The following is a 21,406-nucleotide window of genomic DNA, read 5'->3' on the forward strand; positions in this document are numbered from 1 at the left end:
CCTACTTTACATCATGTTGTGTATAGGTGGGCAGACCTATGGGCATAGGATATATTTACCATACAGTCTCCGAACTCGTAATGGGCTATTGCAAGTGACACTACAGGACAGAAATTTTACATTTTTTCTCCACCATAAGCATAAATACTGAGACATCACGTGTTTCAAGTTTTTTTTGCTCAGAACATGACTCTGTGCAAGCAAGTATTGAGCATATTAAAATGCCAACTGTAACCACAGAACTCACTTACGCTTCATTCAGACAAAAAAGGAAAGTATAACACATGTATCTTTTGTACAATGACCCCGCCCAAAACACTCCCACCAATGCTGAAAATAAAAAAATTAGTAATTATCCAGTTAGAGTTAGGGATGCAGATTGCACTGGATAATTAGTGGGTTGTTATTTCAAAATGTGGCGAGGGTTGTTTTTCTGAAATCTTACATTTTTGCACTAGTGGCGGGGACTATGTACAAAAGATCCTAATACGTAACAGTTTAATATCATTGTCCAAGTTTTATAACAGTTGGAAATTCATAAAAATATACCACCACGATCTTCATTTAAACGGCCCCTCCGTCTCGTCTAAATGAATTTCTGGATTTGAAAAATTAGTTCAAAAAAACGAAGAAATGTAAAAAAATATTTCATTTCACCAATTGATTCATAGAATTGGCAACATAGGCTGTAAAAGTTTAATCTATTTCAACCGATCAAGCTCTACACAAAGTCTCTTATTGATGACTTTTTCATTATTTACAGAATTAGGAGAAACATAACCAAGATAAAAATATACTTATTCATTTTTCACATGCCATAATATGCCGGTAATTTTGACAGGAATTGGAAACAACAATTGTGAGAAGACTTGAAATGAACTGTTGATATATTGATGTCTGTACCTAGACAATCTCAGTTTCAGCAAGCATTTCGCGATTATTTCAATCACTTTTATACAATGGTTTTCTCAAACTAATTACATATAACTAACATCAAACTCGGTAAAACTAACTAGGAAGGTCATGGTCTTGTTTGCCCAAATTACAACTACTAAGAATTCGCGTCAACATCGTATTTCTCCGTTTAATAAAACTGATAAAAACAGCAATGTGTTTCAAAAAATTATACTGCCAAGTATGGGATACTGCTGGATCGCACATAGATGGCGTGTCCCACGTATGTTCCGAGCTTGTTAAACTCTCTCTCTTCGTGGATCGTTGACAAAGTGTGACAAAGTAACTTGACGTTAGCCTTAGCGCATCGTTTCGTTTGTTTACAACCGTTTTTATACCATGTTTCGTCAAACTAATTATGCGGGGTGTCCATAAAGTCCCCTTACAATTTTGTCATGAAGTTAGTTGTTAGGAAGGTCATGGTATTGTTTGCCCAATTTACAAAAGTAAACGGGTATTGTCCTATATTGTGACCTTTTCCATTATTTACTAATTATGCAGACCATAGCCAAGATGAACATTGAATTCTTCATTTTTTCACAAACTATGATATGGAGACTGATAGTAAATGGTAATTTCAGATTGAAATTGCACATAATAATTGTGAGAAGTCTTGAATTGGATTGTTGATTTAGTGCTTATCCTTGGACAAGCTCAATTTTATTAAGCATTTCACAAATATTTTATTCATCTTACACCATGGTTTATCAGGTTACTTATTAATAACGGAAAAACTCCAAACACAAAGCCAGGGGCAAGTGATACTGTAATTTTACGCGCAGATACATGAAAATCAACATGTTATCCACAACCCAGACTGCAATTCAGGTGAATCAAAGCCAAAATACCCCTGTACAAAGGTGTGTTTACTCAAAATATGTTTGACTTCTGCTGAGTGTGGGATATTGATGAAGCATGAAAGTATGCATGTTCCACCCACGATCAGTGTTTTTTAAGATACCTCGTTCATGCATGTTTGGGCAAAAGTAATTGATTGTTTTCGCATTCCTTTTCGGTTGACTGTTTCTAAGATTAGATTACTTGAGCATGTTAATAGACCATGAAGTAAAAATGATTGTATCTGCGGAATTCTAACAATAAAGTTGGGAAAATTTAACCAATGGTTTACAGTGATCAATGCGCTTTAAAGAAATATAAGTCAAGATAGATCTGTTGACAAATATTTTACAAAATCCACATGTATGTAAAATAATATGGCAGAACACTGCCTTTCAACCACTAATAATGATATATCAAATTTCCTCCACTGATGCATAAATAAATTTGGATATCCAAAAACTACAAAAGTAAATCAAACTAAATTAGGTGGTTTTTAAGATTTTTTTTTTGGAAAAATTGTTCATTAGCTATATATGCTGCTTAAAAGACGAGCTCATTCAACTTTTGGTAACTGTGGAAAATATTAAATTTTTTAAATCTGTATGAATCAATAACTATGTACATTATGAGTATCCTTCTGCATAAATATACAATAATTCATGTGCGATGTTATTGGACTGGCCATAAAATGTTTTTCTGCCTGGTGTAATACATGCAGTATCACAAGTACCGTTACTTCTTCTAATGAAGGCGACACCAAATCCAGTGTTTCGAAAACAGCGATTATCATATTAATGTCAAACTTTTAGCATAAATACTGAGACTTCAGGTGTTTTAAGTTTCAATATTGGAATATAAAACAACCTTTTTCTCATGAGGCATTCCAGATTTCGCTTCAACCTAATATAGAGAAAGTAAAATACAGGCTTATTAATGCACTGTTTATAGAATATTTTATACTATCATTCAGAAGGTCAGATATAAGCCTATAAGCCATGGATCTTTTTACAAAACCACGCCCAAAACACTCCCACCAATGCTCAAAATAAGAAAATTAGTAATTATCCAGTTAGAGTTAGTGATGCAAATTGTGTTGGAAATTCAAATTTTCAAATCATTCCTAGCCCTATACCCAACTGGATAATTAGTAAGTTGTTACTTCAAAATAGGCAGGGGTGTTTTCTGAAACCTCACATTTTTGCATTAGTGACAAGGACTTTGTACAAAAGATCCTAATACATAACAGTCTAATATTAATTTCCCAGTTTTAAAACAGACGGAAATTCATAAGGATATGCGACCACAATCGCCATTCAGACGGCCCTCCCTCTCTGTGAAATGTATTTCTCGAGTTTGAAAATTATTACCGATAATGAATAAATGTAAAAAATTATCCACTTCTAAACGTCAAGTTCTAAACGAAGTCCCATATTGTGGCCTTTTTCTTTAGTTACAAAATTAGAAGAAACATAACCAAGATTCTTCGTTTTTGTACATGCTAACTATATAATCAGTAATTACTACAGTTAGTTACTATAATCAGTAATCTCTTGACTCTCTCGATTTTATTTTGCCAAATTGTATTCCCATTTCTGTTAAAGAATAATTAGTTGATTTTATTTGACGTCATCTGCTGTTGAACTCAGCAAACATGGCGTTGCTGACACGATGACTCTGGTAGTCTTTCGCAGTCCCGCGTCAATTGCGGAAATATTGTGTGCCTTTCTATTTCAACTGCTTTTTGTTAGCATTTTTTTTCTTATTACTTGTGTCGCTACAATATTTCATGCACGACGGAAATGAAATATCTGAATCTGAATCTATGAGATGACGGTAATTTTGCCAGAATTGGAAATATCAATTGTGAGAATTCCTGAATTGAACTGTTGATATATTGAAATCCATCTGTTCATAATTTCAGTTTTAGCAAGAATTTTGCGATCATTATAATCGTTTTCATACCATGTTTTGTCAAACTAATTATACAGGATGTCCATAAAGTCCCTTTACAATTTCAATTTTGTCATGAAGTTAGCTCCTAGGAAGCTCATGGTATTGTTTGCCCAATTTACAAAATTAAACAGGAATTGGACATAATAATAATTTCTGAATTGAACTGTTGATATATTGATGTTCATCCCCGAACAATCTCAGTTTTAGCAAGAATTTTGCGATCATCACAATCGTTTTTATACCATGTTTCGTCAAACAAATTATGCAGGGTGTCCCTTATAATTTCAAATTTCAATTTTGTCATGAAGTTAGTTCTTAGGAAAGTCATGGTATTGTTTGCCCAATTTACAAAAGTAAACGGGTCTATATTCCTATATTGCGACCTTTTCCATTATTTACAGAATTATGCAGACCATAGCCAAGATGAACATCGAATTCTTCATTTTTTCACAAACTATGATATGGTGGACTGATAGTAAATGGTAATGGTAATCCAGACTGAAAGCAACATGTTATTCATAACCTAGACTGAAATTCAGGTGAAACAAAAACTTTATAAGAAATTAATAAACAATAAAAACATAAATGACAAGCACAAATTACAGTTCAATGAATGCAGGAACCTTTATACTCGATTGCTCTACAAAAAGAAATCAAATTATTACAAATCTAAATTTGCCTCTCACAAAGGTAACATCAAGGCAGTGTGGAAAACAATTAATGAACTTATTGGTAAAAATAAAACAGGTTCTTGTCCTTTGATTGGACTCGATTGCAGTAATACACAAATTGCAAATAAATTTAATGAACACTTTTCCCAAGTGGCACAAACCCTGCTCGACTGTATGCCACAACCAGCTGGCTGTGACAAAAATTACATTTCATATCTTGGAAAGCAAAAATCCTCATCCATGTTTTTAAGGCCAACTACATCATTAGAAATAAAAAATATTATACGCGAAATGAAGCCCAAGTCAAGTTTTGGAATTGATGGTATTCCATTCAAAGTATTGAAACACGTTCCAGAACATATCATTGACATCCTGACATATATATTTAATTCTTCACTATCTAGTGGGTTATTCATTGAAAGCTTCAAGACATCTAAAGTTCTTCCTCTATTTAAAAAGGGTAGTGTTTCAGATCTTGGAAATTATAGACCTATTAGTCTTTTACCATCATTTTCTAAGATTCTTGAGAAAATAATGTATAGTAGAATGTCAAACTTCTTTGAAACTAACAATGTTTTCCACTCTCATCAATTTGGTTTCCGCAAGCATCACTCCACTGCTATGGCTGCTAATGTTTTGGTACACAAACTGACCAAGGCCTTTGAAAGCAAACAACATGCAATTGGAATATTTCTTGATATTTCAAAAGCTTTCGACACCATTGACCATTCCATCCTTTTAAGTAAGCTCTATCACTATGGAATTAGAGGCGTCCCATTCAATTGGATCAGGAGCTACCTGCAAGACAGGAAACAAATTGTGCAATATGACAACTCATTCTCTACAAATATTTGTGTCATGAAGCACGGAGTTCCACAAGGATCTTTACTTGGCCCATTATTTTTTCTAGCTTACATTAATGACATGTCCAGGTGTCTGAAATCCTCTGAGTCGATCATGTTTGCTGATGACACTGACTTGATTCTTCATGGGAAAAACCTTGAAGATCTACTCACAGTTGCAAACCAAGAACTAACCAACATTCATAGCTGGATGTTGGTTAACAAATTATCTCTTAATGCTAACAAAACTAAATTTGTATTATTCCACCCAAGCAAGCATAAAAGTGTGAGTTGTTCAAAACCACTACTGCTCAATGACAATGAAATTGAAAGAGTGAAAGAAATAAAATTTCTAGGAGTTATCTTTGATGAAAATCTATCATGGAAATCACAAATGTTGCATGTTATTGGTAAAACAAAAAGGAACTTGGCAGTTGCTGCTAAAGTATCCCAGTGCGTTAATCAATCAGCTTTACTAGCAATGTTTCAATCTCTACTACTAAGTCATATCCGATATTGTAGCTCAGTCTGGCTCCATGGTAATAAAACACTTGTCTCGAAATTGCAAAGCATTTGTAATAATTTTTTAAGAATTGTCTTTAGGAAAAGTAAACGTGAAAGCGTAAATCATTTCTATAAATCGCTAAATATACTCAAGGTTGAAGACATAATGAAATTTGAAGTATTATCATTAGTTTATGATTTTCATGACAACTCATTGTCAAACTGCTTTGACGACATACTAACCAAAACCACCTCCAATCGAAGAAGTAATTCCAATTTATTTATACCGTTTATGAGTAAATCTGTGAGCCAGCATGCCCTATGCTATAATGGACCTAAGCTATGGAACTCTCTCCCCTTGAATTTGAAGTCATTAAAATCCAAAAAATCATTTCAGAAACAAGTTAAGTCGTACTTAGTATCCAAATATTAAAAGTTATTTTCCCATAACCACACTGATATATATACTCTTTCGTATGAAATTAGCTACAACGTTTTGATAGCTCGGACACAAAAAATATTGAACCTTCATGAATGACCATGATAGAAAGTTGGGACACTCTTCACTTGCACATACTTATTTTCATGAAAATATTAAACAGCTACAATATTGCTATTGCTCCTGCAGCTGCTGATTGTTGTTGAGCCGGCAGTTAATCTCTCTCCACCTGTTCTACATCTATTGTTGGTGTGTCGGGTTCTGTAGCATGCACAGCAAATTGTTTTATTTATTTATTTTTCAAATGGCTGTTTACACTCTGACATCTGCATGCGCATGTTCCCTTTTTGCTTAACGTTGGATTTTTGACATTACACATGCATGGTCTTTGTTTCTATATGGGTGGTGTGATACCTTATGAGGGTTGTAGACCGTATAGTTTAGCTCCTGTACCTATTATTGTAATTAGGCGACCAGTGGAGATATATTGGATTCTCCCCTTCATTTTAATTTGTTGTGGTATTCTATGATTTGTTTTGTGTGTATACAAAATTTTATCCTAGGTTGAGGTTCTGCTGTGAAGTTGATGTGAAGGCCAACATACGAATGGTCAGTGTGGTTTGAGAGTTTCTGCATGGTTTGCGAGGAATTCACCCTGTGTCCCAACCATATTTCAACTCTGGTCTTTGAACTAGCGTTTTATAGATAGATAACTAATAATCAATATCTACTCGAAATAATAATTAATTCTAAACAAAAGTGTAGGGTAGTGCTGTTTCTAAATATGTAACCCTTGAATATCCTACTCGCAGATTTGTTTTCTGTTTTTCAGGTCGTTCTGTGATGATCAATACAATGGCTAGTTTATTGAATATAAATGGTGTCTACAACAACAAAATTCGCAGGCTGATGTCTCATCCACGATAAACTTGAATCTATTACGCCACAATAATTAAATGAAGAAATGATCCTGTGAAATAACAATACTAATTCCTTTATTCCTAATTCCTTTATCCTTGCAGAAGTCAATGTCTAAGAATGAAAAAAAAAACCTTATAACCTTAGCAACCAACATATTCCTATACCCTGTCTTTCTACCTTAATTAATTATAATTACTCATACTTATAAAGTTACTGATAGATTTAAATACTTATTGCAATCTGGACTACAATTTGGCAATAATAGGCTCTAGTTTGGGCAATGAAGTGGTCTAGCCCACCTCTTCATGCACCCAATTCTGGCAACTTTGGTTGGGCATTTTGGCATTTGACTCCATCTATAATCAGCTTGACAATATATTTTTTTATTAAAGTTTATCTTTACTGTTCACTCCCATTTATAAAATTGATCAATTTGGCAGTGGCAATCATGATAAATTTATTAATATGGTGTGGCAAGTAATTTTTATTTATTTATTTTTTATTAACTACCAGTATGTAATTTTTCATGTTCCCTTTACTTAATAACTTCTATATGGTTGTGTGTGTGGGTGCGTGTGAGCGTGTGTGAAATATTTCAATTATTTTAGGTGAGTGAACACGTACCACATGTTCTTGGCAAAACCTTCCATCTTATATACATTCTGTACGTTTTAAACCTTATCTAAGGTTTTGTTCGCTCTCCTGATTTCATAATCAGTTTTTATTTATTTATTTTTAGCATTCATTTTATTGTTTTGCTGATTATGGAGTCGAAATAAACTTATACTTATACTTATAATCAAACCCAAAATAACCTGTACAAAGGTGTGTTTACTCAAAATATGTTTGACTTCTGCTGAGTGTGGGATATTGATGAAGCATGCAAACTTGCATGTTCCACCCACGATCAGTGTTTTTAAGATACCTCGTTCATGCATGTTTGGGGAAAAGTGAATGATTGTTTTCGCATTCCTTTCCGGTTGACTTGTTTCTAAGATTAGATTACTTAAGCATGTCAATAGGCCGTGAAGTAAAAATGATTGTATCTGCGGAATTCTACCAATAAAGTTGGGTAAATTTAACCAATGGTTTACAGTGATCAATGCGCTTTAAAGAAATATAAGTCAAGATAGATCTGTTTGCAAATATTTTACATAATCCACATGTATGTAAAATAATATGGCAGAACACTGCCTTTCAACCACTAATAATGATATATCAATTTTCCTCCACTGCTGTATACCGTAAATCAATTTGGATATTCAAAAACTACAAAAGTAAATCGAACTAAATTAAGTGGTTTTTTAAGAGTTTTTTTTTTTTTCGAAAAATTGTTCATTAGCTATATATGCTGCTTAAAAGAAGAGCTCATTCAACTTTTGGTAACTGTGGAAAATATTAAATTTTCAAATCTGTATGAATCAATAACTATGTACATTATGAGTACAATATTCTCCTGCATAAATATACAATAATTCATGTGCTATGTTATTGGACTAGCTATAAAATGTTTTTCTGCCTGGTGTAATACACGTAGTATCACAAGTACTTCTTCTAATAAAGGTGACACCAAACAAAAAACAGCGATTATCATATTAATGTCAAACTTTTAGCATAAATACTGAGACAATAGGTGTTTCAAGTTTTTTTTTTGCTCAGAGCATGGCCCTAGACTAGAAAGTATTAAATTTTCAATATTGGAATAACCCTTTTTTCATGAGGCATTCCACATTTCGCTTCAACCTAATATAGAGAAAGTCAAATACAGGCTTATTAATGCAATGTTTATTGAATATTTTATATTATCATTCAGAAGGCCATATATAAGCAAATATGGGCTTACAAGTTGGATTGTAGATGGGTATTGTACATCACAATATTTTATCTAGTATTCTTTTACATCAATTGGTCTGATGAAGCTAACCCACTTTTTCTCATAGATCGTTCCACATTTTCCCTTGGAACAATGGCCTTATTTATGGTCTATTTGGACTTACTTATTAAACAGAACTTATGCTTCATTCAGACAAATGAATCCAACATATTTTCCACAAGCAAACATAAAACAAGGAAAGTACAATACATGAATATTTTGTACAAGGGTCCTGCCCAAAACACTCCCACCAATGATTAAAATAATAAAATTAGTAATTTCCCAGTCGGAGTTAGGGGTGCAGATTGCGCTGGAAGTTCAAATATTTAAATCATTCCTAGCCCTAACCCCAACTGGATAATTAGAACTGTAAGTTTTTTTGAAATCTCACATTTTTGCATTAGTGGCGCGGACTTTGTACAAAAGATACTATTACCGGTACATAACAGTATGATATCATTTGCCAAGTTTAGAAACAATTGGAAATTTATAAGGATATGCAACCTTGATCGCCATTCAAGCGACTCCTCCCTCTCATCTAAATGATCTTCTTGATTTGAAAAATTAGTACCGAAAATGAAGAAATGTAAAAAATATTCCACTTTACCATTTGGTTTATAAAATTGATCACTCAGACAGTAAAAGTTTCAACTCATCAACTTCGAAACAAAGTCCTGTATTGCGGCCTTTTTCATTGTTTACAGAATTAGAAGGAACATTGCCAAGATTCTTCATTTTTGTACATGAAATGAGACGGTAATTTTGACAGGAATTGGACATAATAATAATTCCTGAATTGAACTGTTGATATATTGATGTTCATCCCCGGACAATCTCAGTTTTAGCAAGAATTTTGCGATCATTACAATCGTTTTTATACCATGTTTTGTCAAACTAATTATGCAGCATGTCCATAAAGTCCCTTTACAATTTAATTTTGTCATGAAGTTAGTTCTTAAGAAGGTCATGGTATTATTTGCCCAATTTACAAAATTAAACGAGAATATAGTCCCGGAATGTGGCATTTTTCATTCTTTACAGAATTATGCAGAACATAGGCAAGATGAACATCGAATTCTTACTTTTTTCACAAACTATGATATGGTAGTAAATGGTAATTTCCGATAGGAATTGCACATAATAATTGTGAGAAGTCCTGAATTGGATTGTTGATTTAGTGCTTATCCTTGGACAAGCTCAGTTTCATCAAGCATTTCAATCTTTCTTACTCCAGGGTTTATTAGGCTACTTATTAATAGCAAAAAAACTACGAATACAAAGCCAGGGACAAATGATGCGGAAACTTTACGCCCACGGCCCAGATACTTGAAAATCAACATGTTATTCACAACCCAGACTGCCATAGACTGCAATTCAGTTGAAATAAAAATACTCCCATACAAAGGTATGTCTATTCAAAGTACGTTTGACTACTGACGAGTGTGGGATATTGATGAAGCACGCAAAATTGCATGTTCTACCCACGATCAGTGTTTTTAAAGTTACCTCGTTCATGCATGTTTGGGGAAAAGTAAAAGATTGTTTTCGCATTCCTTTCCGGTTGAAGTGTTTCTAAAATTAGATCGCCTAAGCATGTTTACAGACTGTGAAGTAAAAATGATGTATCAGCGGAATATTCTATCAAGAAAGTTGGGTAAAATTAACCAATGGTTTACAACAGTGGTTCCCAACTGAAAAGAAATATAACTCAAGATAGAATTGACAAATATTTTACAAAATCCACATGTATGTAAAATAATATGGCAGAACACTGCCTTTCAACCACTAATAATAATATATCAACTTTCCTCTACCAATGCATACATCAATTTGGATATTTAAAAACTACAAAATTAAATCAAACTAAATTAGGTGTTTCAAGTTTTTTTTGCTCAGAACATGGCCCTAGACAAGCAAGTATTGAAGTTTATGAATTTTCAATAGTGTAGTATAGTACAACCATTTTCTTATGAGGCATTCCACACTTCACTTCAACCTAATATAGAGAAACAGGCTTATTAATGCACTGTTTTCTTGAATATTTTATATTTTCATAGTATAGTAGTCTCATAGTTTCAGAAGGCTGATAATCGTAGAAGCAGATATGGGCTTACAGGTTGAATTGTGGATGAATGATGTATATTACAAAATTTTATCTAGTAAGGATTTTACATCAATTGATGTGATAAAGCTATACCACTTTTTCTCCAAAATTGTTCCACATTCTCTCTTAATAACAAGGCCATTAGTTTTCTATGATGCCAATATTGTTATCATATAGCTTCCCTACCAAAAAGATAGAAAACTAGCTAACAATTAGGACTAGCTAATGAGAATGTAATATATTGTCATTGGACTAGCCAAGGGCACTATTCACCTTCGATGATTGTCTCAGCTAGTCATATCACTAGTCAGTTCAATGACATTAGTGATGTAACAATATGTCAGAGGATTTTTCTGGTTATTTTCATGACAAAACAAAACCAAACAAGATTTTTTCATTACCCTCCAACCAATACAACGTGGGCCACAGATAATGATGCTGCAGGCCACTGGCTATATGCGACTTGAGGTTTGGACCACCCCTCCTTAGTAATTAGGTGGATTTGTAATGTAGCCGATGCGAGAAAACGCTTCTCAAAGAGTTGTTATTGACTATATTACGTAAATTATTGACAAGCCCCATTACTGTTTGGATACTAATAAAAATAGACCATATATATATTTACACTGGACACTGTCTCGATCTGGCTGATGCCATAACACAAAATTAAAGACTGTCGAAGCATTTGCAATTATTCCCATAAGTTTCTAGTCAGATATGAACTCTTTCAACAGTTTCGCTTGCTCATAAATATTACAGTATTTGCCAAAAAATTTTCTAAGCAAACAAGATATTGTATACAGAACCTGTTTACAATATATTGTTTATGTATCATACATATACTGCTACATCTAAAGAAACCATACCCATACATAAAAGTCTTGGATAAAACTAGTAGCATACATACATTTCCAATAATCTAAACCAAACCTGCTAAGCAAGGAAATAGTTATTTTTATTTCAAGCTATTTTAAGCTAATGAGGTCTTAGGCTGTCTATATCATCTTGTATCATAATGATTTAGCATGCATTGTAGTATACTGCGTTGTTCCAATTTTTACCGTAATTGCACAAACTATTACAAGTTAAACATAATGCATTCATACACATATAATATTGAAAATCTAGTTCGATCAGAAGTCGCTGTTAATTCCATGCAAGGGCGAAAAATGTCACTATTTCACTTTCTGTTCTATGCATATTTAACATTGAAATTATCCTTTATAAATAAATATTCATCAATTTGAAAATAAACTGTGAGTCCACTGATACAAATAACTCTACAATCTGGGAAGATAAAAATCCTGACGTGACATTCGTTCAACTATCATCTTCCAAGCACTTATTTTATATCATAATATCTTACTCAAATATCCCAATTATGAAAAAAGTATAAGGAGAGATACCATCCCCTAACAATACACTGCCTAGACCCGCAGGTTCGAATCTGATGTGGGATTAATTATGTGCGAGAGGATTGCCGAAATCCTCACAGCCTTAGGTTGGTTCCTATGACCACTGACCAGTTACGGCTTCCTCCACCATCAAATCCATGAGGCCGAAAACTAGCTACCTAATAACATACCCGACATGGATTTGTGACTGGGCGATAGGCCGTGGTTATCCATATGGTTAAGCCATCTTATCCCTTTCTCCTCTCGAGATAAATATGTAAATACTATCCTATCCTAACATATTCAAACATAAAAACAAAAATTTGCAACGTACACAAAAATAGTCAGACACAATTTCCTATATCTTAATGTTATTTGTATAAATTGAAAAATGAATATTGAATTTGTCATTCTTAATTGTAGTACAAGTGTGTAATATTCGACTTCAAATAATCTAAAACTTGTTTAGATATATATCAGCGTTCTCAAAACATTCTATTTTGAAAAGTTGGCTCAAGTTTTAAAGTTTTTTTTATCAAAGTATTTTTGACCATTATTTTTGCAATAATACATACATATCAGCGAATTAATACGAAAACTAGGTTAGGCAGCATGTGATAGCGCCGATCAAAGTGTATTTGCCGACGCAGTCAATAAAAGCAGTCAGTAAAAGTTTGAGAACCACTGCTCTATTATGTCCAAACTATCCAAAAATTTCACACTTATCCACTTATATGTAAGTAGATACTTCCTTTTAAAATGACCAGGATCGTTCCGTATTAAGGTTTGGGAAAGATTTACTACTGACAGTTTTACCCTGCAATGCCAATACTATGCCACTGCACCCGACTTGGCGATACTGTTGCAACAAACCACAACGTTTTATCAATTTCATGCAAGTGAGTTTTAATGTCATTGTGAGAATTATTGAATTGAATTTCTAATTTGTTGGTTTTTGGTTCAACAGGTAAATATAGCAAAACTATCAATTTTACAATTAGCATTCATATCAAGGTGTAAACAGCTAAACCAAAAATACAATCAAAATACCACGTATAACTCATCATAATATAAATAACAAGGTGTAAACAGCTAAACCAAAAATACCATGTATACCTAACTCATCATAATATAATATTACCGGTAATGTAAAAACACATTTATGACAAATTTATTTTTCTCACATCAGTCTCATGCTGTAAATATTTTTGCATCGAATCACTTAGATCATTTAGAACAGGGCTACTCAACTGGCGGACCGCAGTCCAAATCCGGACCTTCCGGGTATTTGATTCGTACCGCACCTAATTCTTTATTTTGGATCATTAGCCCCACTTTTGAAGTTTTATTATATATAATGACTTATAGAATTTTGAATATATATATGAAAAGAACACCATGATAAACCATCTTGATTTGCTAATAATTAATGGCCGGTCGAGGAAGTGAGTGTTTAAGAATGCCAAAATATAATTTCTGGAAACACCAAACCCAAATAATTTTAAAGTTTTGTATGCGGATTTTCGGTGAAAAAAGTTGATTAGCCCTGGTTTAGAAAAAAGAATTTTATCGCAATCTGATGATAGTTGGTCAAAATTGAATTAGTTCCAGATTATAAACATTTTATTCGGAACTGAATTGGTTTCTGACCTTTCAAACAAAATCTGTTTGTACAAACTCATGTAAGCTTATAAGAATAATACCTCTAACTTATCTTTTATTAACTTATGATGATCAATTCTGTATTTTTGAAAATTTTGGTTTCAGTATTGACTATACCAGTGCTTCCCAATATTTTTCAATTTGCAAGACAATTTCATTGCCATTTTGCAACTCACTATAAGATGTTAATACATGGAAAAAGAAACAATGCATCCACATGAAATTTAACATTAATGCCAAACTTGAGCTTGCATATTACATTTGCAAGTTTGGGTGTTTGAATAAAGTATATTAACCCCGGTTCAGCTAGTATTCAAAATGCAACTAATTGGACATAGCATTAACAATTACATATAAACTGCCACCTTTGCTACTGTCTACCCGAATTTGACAAATTAACCGCTGTCTACCAACGCTTTCCAACATGTAGGGGCGTACTGAAATTATTAACGCGAAGCAAACCATAATTCTAATTATTACATTGCTTCATAATTATTATTGTTGAATATAATGATAAAGCCATTTTTTCGATCTAATCGAAAACTGTATGTAGTGTCTGGAAAAGCTTTGGGGTCAGCTTTAAATAGCTTTTGTGTCACAACCCACTAGACTATACCCCAATAATGTGTCTCTAGAGTAGACCCCCGATATTATTATAACATAACTTTCATATAACATGATATTACTACTAATAATTTGGTATTATGGCAGCTTATCTTTGAGCACTATTTCATGGAGTATTTTCATGTCAAATACCTCTGAAAATGAATCAGTTTCGGGAGCCATTATTAATGAATTTTAATAATGGCTACAAAACATGATCATGAATGGGGAGAAAACTTCTCAAAAAAACTCTTTGACTAAAACAGAACATTAGGAATACAATTTAGCACTTTAAAACACTTAATTGAGAGTTTAGTATACAGCTACACTATGATAAGCCCTTTTGCAAGTCATCATTTGATTTTTAAAATAACAATAAGGTAGGTAGCTGTGTATCAAAAGTCTCAAATACTGGTAAATTTAAGCTATTACTAATGACATTTCCAACATTTAGAATCCCAAATTTTTGCCTGCTTATTTAATACATAGCCTTCCTACATCTGGCCACCTATGTCTCATACATCAACATCCCATAAAAATGATATACAAACCTGTAAAGTTTCAGAAGTCCTCACAGAATATTAATCATACTTGGCGTTGCATAGAAACTTAAATCATGATTGACCTATGTATTAGATCATCCATGTGTTCATACAATAATAATTCAATTCTTTTCCCTTGGTTTAAATAAATTTAGGATTTCTATCAATTTACACTTGATCTATTTCATTATATTTTACTGAATTTCGATATTCCCTAATTTTTTGATTTTCCATATATTATTGTGATTAATTTTGATTTGCATTCTGAATCATTTGCTATAACAGTATTCATTATTATCTATGCAACACCATTGCCAAAAATCAATAGTCCAGTCACATTCTAAAATAAATGACATACAGTTTCTTCAATTCTATTATCACATAAAACACATATTCCTGGTTCATCAATGAACCAGTATTTTATTCTATCTCCTGTGGGCAACCAATTATAAATTATGTTTCGATATAACTCTTTATACTTTGAACCCAAAGCTTTGTCTTCCAGATACCTAAAAAAATATGAACTCAGCCCGGAAGTTACAATTTAGTCGCCATGGATACTAAATGGATATTACTCATTGCTTCCACATAGTGGCTGCTGTTGAAGTTCCAAAAATACCAAATTGGCTGGGAGATGGGTTGATGATTGCATAATAATAATTGATGGGCTATTAAAAAGGTCGTAAGTGTGTTGAGTTTGCATTATATTAGTTGATGTACTGGAAGAAAAAGACGGAATTGAGTTGAATTTAAATGAAATGTCCTGATCATCAGATGTCAATCATCGGAGAATACATTGATGAATTTTGTTGTTCTATACTGACACCTAGTGTGGACTTTTTAAACATTCGCTCATATCAGTCAAGATTATTTATCTATCCTCCCACACAAGTTAGTGTAGTGTTTTGTGTAGACTAAAATGGTAACATTATCTTTACACCAATGTCGCTGAGTGTTCACATACAATGGGAAACATGTTTCATCAAATAACTCACTCGGAAGAAAAGAGTCATACGTCTGAACCCAATCGAAAGCCCTTCTGATAAGCAAAATTTTCGAAGAGGGGTTTTGAAATTTGTAATTGCCAAGTTAGACCGTAACAGCTACTGGTAGCAGAACCAGCTCCTGGCCCGAAACGTGAGTCTTCGACAGTCTTGAGGGTGTAAAAAACGGTCTAAAAAGCGTTTCAAGCTATGAAAAATTCCTATCGTGCTTTTTTTTACATTTTAGAAAAGGGGTCTGACCAATGACATTAAACAACATGATAGGCAACTCTGACGTCACTCCATAAGACTACAGGCAAAACATTGTATTTCATGATACGCTCCAATGCACATATTTCTCGTCGCCTTTCGCGTCCGTTTTCCGCTCGCTTTTGCTACTCGGCGTCTTTTTTACGTGTAGTACCTGCCTTTTTGCGCCTGTAACGAAACAAAATAATCTCTATATCTAGGAAGTTTTGCTTACTTGGAAAGCTGGAATAACAGGCAAGCTGTAAAGAGCAATTCTGGACATCATAGACATAGACGTTTTTTTTTATCAGAGAAGATTACAAACGCGATAGCGGAAAGATTTGTGTGGAACATTTTGCAGACAAAGTTCAAAGTTAGTAATTTTAATGTTTGCGCTTAATCATTGAAATTTCATTTAAAGAGGGTGTCATACAAAACTGTGCTGCGATACAATTCCATAACACAAAATTTGCACCTATCGAACTTGCTTTTGTAGGTGAATTTATTAGACATATTACATATTCAGTTAATCGTAGGTAACATTGCTGGTACATAATGCATCGTAGATAGGTTTGTTTAAATTTAGGAATTTAGCTCATAGCCCACTAATTAATATTATCTTCTATGCAGGAGGTTGTAGGGCTTAATTCAACTTGCAGCCTTACCGATCACCTGACGATGCTCATTTAGTTTGGCTCGAGCAAGTCTTCTTGAAATGCTTGTGTGGATGGAAACTACCTATATTTTTTGCCTTCCTCCGATTTTAGACAAATTTATTCTGAGGGATTTCGCATATAATTCTCACTGATTGTTGGCTGTTTATAATTCCTATTGATTGTGAATTCTGATTATAACAATGAGTTGAAAATCTTTTTACCTAATTTACTGGCACCTTTTTCTTGTCAATACTCCAAGCTGAGGTAATAAACATGACAATACATTTATGTCATCTGGAAGCAAAATATGCACACTAATTAATAGTTTGGCACATTGAGATAATACATCATGACAGAAAATACAAGTTAAAGATATGTATGACCATCACATGGCAATTAAAATTAAAAAAAATTAATAGGGGCTGTGGAGTATGGAAAGTTCAAGACAAAGAAAAGAACAAATGTTCATAGCTCATGAACTCTCAATTTTGCCTCCATTGCTTTGTGAAGGCCAATATATTTCGAGTGGCTGAATTGGTTTACCTTTATGATAGCAACGATTTTGTATTTAATATAGCGAGATTATTTCAATTTAATTGAAGTGATATAATTTCCCAAAGCAATGCTTGAATCGTCTAGAATAGATCAGTGGTGTCAAACTCATGGGTTTTCGAGAGCCGCATTGCATTTTGAAAATTGTAAAAAGAGCCGCAAACAGTTTTTGATAATGTATACTTAAAAAATATTTTTAAGATAGTTTTAGTTTGTGACATATATTGTGATGCAACTAAACAGTTGGATTAAGTTTTATTATTTTCTTCAATTTCAAATGCAATTACATATTAATATTTGCATTCCACTATTATTGCAACATTTGCAAGTTACAGTATTTATTATAAAAATCGTAAAATTCTATGTACAACCATCAAAATCATTTTTGAACAAGCTTTGAATAAGGAAAGAATAATACATACACTAAAAATAACTTAATCTAAATATATGAACCTAAAATTAACAAAAATACTACAGTATAAACTCAATGTTTTAATAATTATATTTGTCCTGGCGTTTGGCATCTTTTTGTGTCACCAGCATACTAAGGCCAGTCTGAAATGATTTTATAGTACCAACTCTAACTAACGAGGCCACATGATCATGGGTTTATCTGGATCTTTACGAATGTTTAATTAATTCCAGTAATGCAAAAAAGTTACTTTTATCATTTCATGTATAGATCAGTAAAAAAACAAATGACAGATTTTTTCGACAAGACATTTCGCACTACGTTGCGCGGCATAGGATTGCTTGAATTAATATTGATATTGATTTTTAGTAACTAAGTCGTTGTATAATTATATTAATATACAAACACATGGAAATTTTCTGTTCGAAGTTGGTCTTCGAATTTGTCATATTGACTGCTGAGCTTATTGTGTTTTTTGATTGTATTGATGGAAATATGACAAATTAAACAATGTGCTTCAGAATTTTGTGAAGAGCAGAAATGTTACAACACCCATTTTCTTCGAAAATGCCACCTTCTTCATGTACTTTGCGTTTAATTTAATTACTCAAGTGTTTTATTCAAGTATTCTTTTGCTAGCTTGATGTGTATTCTTAATTGGGTCAAAATGTGGACAAAAAAAATTATTATTCCAAAACTACTCTCAGTAAATTGTTTTCTGTGTGAATAATCAATTTCACTTTAGAAGGTTTGAAAAATCTATTACATTTAGATAAAAAAAAAACTTCCAAAATACTATTACAATTATTGTTAAGCGTTCGAGGGCCGCACTGGAAGTTCTCTGGGGCCGCGAGTTTGAGATCCCTGGTCTAGATTGAAGTTGTTCAAAAAATATATGATAGTATTTTATCATGAATGATGATTATACCCCTTCCGGAATTTCTTCTATAGTACTACCAAAAGTTGATGAACCAAATATAACACAGGTGCAGTGAGGTACCCGTAATCCTCATTTCCAAAGCTGTTTTAAGTATGTCTGGTGTGTTTTGTGCCTTTTTACAAATAAGACCGCTTATGCAATCTTACGCTTTGGAATTTTTAGTTATTTTCCTCAAGCCCTGCAGGATGTGGGGGCCATACACAACTCTACCGGAGGGTTAAATGTCTTTGCATGCCTCCATAAGTTGTTTTTCTATTGCAATTTTCTATTTTCAATTGCATTATATTTCTTGGAATCACACTGTCACTGATATGTCGCCAGACTTCTGATATCTCCCCGTCTGCTATAGTTGTCCTGTGAATAAATAATAGGAAATTGAGATTAGACGAATAGTTGAAAGTTTTGCTTTATGTCGGCTTAATTTCTTGATTGATATACTTACTATTTCTGCTATTGCCTCTTGTGCTGCAAGAGTCTCACAATGCTTAGACAGGTTTGTCCACAACTTTCACATCTGAAGAAAGAGAAGAGATTTATTAATTTTCGTTAAGAATAAATAAAGCAGTCTATATGATTCAGAATGGAAAAGCTAATAAATCCAATATCTCATGTTTTATTTAAAAAATATTTTACTGAATTTGGTATATAAACCAACTAATAAAAGGGTTTAGTCAGAAAATTACAAGCATTCGTGGCTCCAAATACTTGAGAAATCAGACTATACAATATAGACCGGTATGAGTGAAATGTTAGGTGAACTTGTTAACACTTTGATTCAATACGCAAATAAAAGTGAATGCGTAATAGTATGTTACAATGAGCAGCAATCAACAATGAGTATATATCCTCACTGATTAAAAAAATCTAACTGAAGGTGCATGAACTATTTGAAACCATAAGGGGTAAGTAAATATGTAATTTCGGCAAATGGGCAACTACGTACCGTACTGAATTAATAACTTCGTAGTATTTGACAAAGGCTGGCTTTCCCACATGTACTTAACAGTGCGATGCCCGGGTGTGATATACAACAATAGTATTCACCTTACCTTTTACCGATTTCTTTTTACCCAAACTTTTAAAAATATCATTAAAATCGACAACAACTGTCAAAGCAGGCACGAACACCATTCGTGCTACGCCTTGAAAGCAGCACACATCCGCTCGTTTTCGTCTCGTCAAGTATGTGCATTGGAGCGTGCTATCGAATACGATCTTCGGACAAAAATGCCGGAGTTGCGCATCATGTTGTTTAATGTCATTGGTCTGACCCTGATGTCAGATTTAGGCACACAGAGGTTCCATGTCCAGTCTAAAGAGCGTTTCAAACTATGAAAGATTCCTATCGTGCTTTTTTTTTACATTTTAGAAAAAGGGTCTGACCCTGATGTCAGATTTAGGCAAACAGAGGTTCCATGTCATACGCGTTTATTGTAAAACGGTTGACTGTAAATGAAATGAAAAGCCCGTGAAATTCGCGTCAAAACAGAAAAGCAATTATCGATAAAAATTAGCCGGTCGGAACACAAGGAAGAACAGAGTTCAAAATATAATCAACTGAAAAGAAACTTCTATCGCCGACACCTGATCTGAAATTCAAACTTGCAATGTCAACATTGTCAAGTGCGACACTGACTACCAGGGCTTAACAATTTTTTTTTTATCTTTCTTTATAGTTTGTTCAAAATGTCTTCACCCCTTCCATGTCATAGAAAAAACACAGTCCTGTAAAATGATGTTCATATTTGTCCAATTTACTTTCAAAAATTTTAAAACACACAATAAACAGCTAAAAGTCTAAGTATATAGAGAAAACAGTAAGTCTGAATTCAAAAGTATGAAGGTATATATCTAAATAGTTTAAAATTACAGAATTCTACCATGCTTGTCAGGATGTGATTATTCTGTCCAATCATGCTTCAGTGACCATAAGCGGGAGAGCTTTTTGAGATTGAATAGTTTGAACCAGGGGTGTGCAACCTTTAATACAAGAGGGTCAGATACAAATAACTTGGTGAAATCGCGGGAAGCACCTTTTTAACATAAGCTTTTATTAGTTGCAGGCAAAACAATATTGGTTATTGATCTTATGACATGTGTAGTTTGCTTCACACAAGTCGTTAGGGCATTGTAACGTCATAACCGAACGTCATAAGCGTAGATAATAAATTGGACTGAGGTATATGCTTTGCAATGCAAAGAGATTGGAATTACTAGCACAAACCAGATTGAACTAATAAAAACTCGTTTTACAGGCCGTACACCTTTCGAAATTGTCACTAATCCGCGGACCACACAATTTTTTCTTGTGG

General features: G+C 33.4%; 1 long non-coding RNA gene across 1 annotated transcript; it reads right to left on the reverse strand.

Moving 5' to 3' along the window:
* Window positions 1-18,873: 18,873 nt before the first annotated feature.
* On the reverse strand, window positions 18,874-20,328 carry LOC144420013 (uncharacterized). Its single transcript, XR_013474430.1, has 3 exons — window positions 20,144-20,328; window positions 19,537-19,608; window positions 18,874-19,448 (listed from the first exon to the last, which is right to left on the reverse strand). It is a non-coding gene; the product is annotated as an uncharacterized LOC144420013 (long non-coding RNA).
* Between the last annotated feature and the right edge of the window lie 1,078 nt (window positions 20,329-21,406).

The sequence above is a fragment of the Styela clava genome, chromosome 2 (genome assembly GCF_964204865.1).
Source record: "Styela clava chromosome 2, kaStyClav1.hap1.2, whole genome shotgun sequence".
NCBI lineage: Eukaryota > Metazoa > Chordata > Ascidiacea > Stolidobranchia > Styelidae > Styela > Styela clava.